Here is a 1799-nt window from a genome sequence, read left to right on the forward strand (position 1 = left end):
TATTTATTTATTTATTTATTTATTTATTTATTTATTTATTTATTTATTTATTTATTTATTTATTTCGGTCGAGTTTTAAGATTTCTTATATTTGGATAACAGTCCTTTCTCAGATATGACTCTTGCAAATACAGCTGACCCCAGAACTTTGCAGGGGTTAAGAGTGCTGATCCCCTACACAGTCAAAGTCTGCATATAACTTTTGACTCCCCCAAAATTTACTAATAGACTGCTGTTGACCAGAAGCCTTACAGATAACATAAACAGTTGATTAATACATACTTTATATGTTATAAGTTTCGTATACTATATTCTTACAATAAAGTAAGCAAAAGAAAATCTTATTAAGAAAATCATAAGGAAGAGATAATACATTTATAGTGCTGTCCTGTATTTATGGATACTGTGAGTTTACAACATCTGTTTACAAGATGCATCATCTGTCACGACCTACGGCAGTATTGCCTTTGTATGTGATGCAGAACACTGTAGATATTACACATACAGCTAACACTAGACATCAAAAGTGAAAATATAATGTGAAAAATTCATACTTATTTATAGGTATAACGATTCACACATTAATAACAAAGAAGCAGCAGTGTGATTGCTTTATGGTAGCCTTGTGTACACACCAATGAATTAATCATTATAAAAATTTTATGACATACAGTATCTCAGTAATATAATACAGGATTGGAAACATTGTCACATTTTTAGAAACCACTTACCTGTGATGATAGGCCGATGTGAAGTGTCTCCAATTACAAGAGAGAGGTGTGCTGTACAAGAACGTCATTCTCTGAAAGCAGTTATCGGGGCGCCTGGGTGGCTCAGTCGTTAAGCGGCTGCCTTCGGCTCAGGTCATGATCCCGGGTCCTGGGATCGAGCCCCGCATCGGGCTCCCTGCTCAGAAGGGGGCCTGCTTCTCCCTCTCCCTCTGCCTGCCGCTCCCCCTGCTTGTGTTCTCTCTCTCTCTCTCTCTCATAAAAACAAAAAACAAAAACAAAAACAAAACTGTGAAGAGAAGGCAATACACCTTAAAAAAAAAAAAGCAAAGTTATAAAAATGGTAACACATTATTAATTTTAAATATGCCTGTGTAAGGATAGGCTCTCCACCTCCATACAAGGCTTGCACATGATGATCTACAGGATGGATGCTTCGGCGATGCTGAGGGACACAAAAACGCCTCAGAGTTCTTGCCCTACAGTTACTAGATTTTCACATGAAGACACGTACACCACAGATGAGTGTATTAGCTGTACAGCATGGTGGGTGATTATTTACTGTTCATTAAGTGCAAGCGGATCATCCTAACGGTCTTCAGCCTCATGTCTTCACGTGGCGTGGGCTGAGGCGGCGGCGGCCTCCGGGGTGGCCGAAGCCAACAGGCGCACGAGGTGGGAGGGCAGGCGGGAGAGGCAGGCACGCTGGGTGTAACTTGGCGGAAATACATCGTCATTTCTGGCTGGTTTGCTTTTTCATTCCTCTGAGAATGTTTCCATGTGATCCCAATCCTCCTTTGGCCATTTGCTTTCGTTTCAGGGCCCATATCCTAGAAGGGTCGCTGCCATAAAAGATATCGAAAGCAGTCTTGACTAACTGGAACCCTTCTGTCAGATTCTCTCGTGCCTGTTCGTTTCCTGGCACGGCTTCTTCTATATCCTCTCATTGTCTGGCCCGGGTTCAGAAGCACTCACCTCCATCACGTCATCTGGTGTGATGTCTGTTAGCCCTCGAATTTCTCCAAAATTCATCTCTTGATACCCCTCCCCCCTTACCTTTCTTGCCAGATC

This window comes from Neomonachus schauinslandi, chromosome 5, assembly GCF_002201575.2.
Source record: "Neomonachus schauinslandi chromosome 5, ASM220157v2, whole genome shotgun sequence".
Taxonomy (NCBI): Eukaryota; Metazoa; Chordata; class Mammalia; order Carnivora; family Phocidae; genus Neomonachus; species Neomonachus schauinslandi.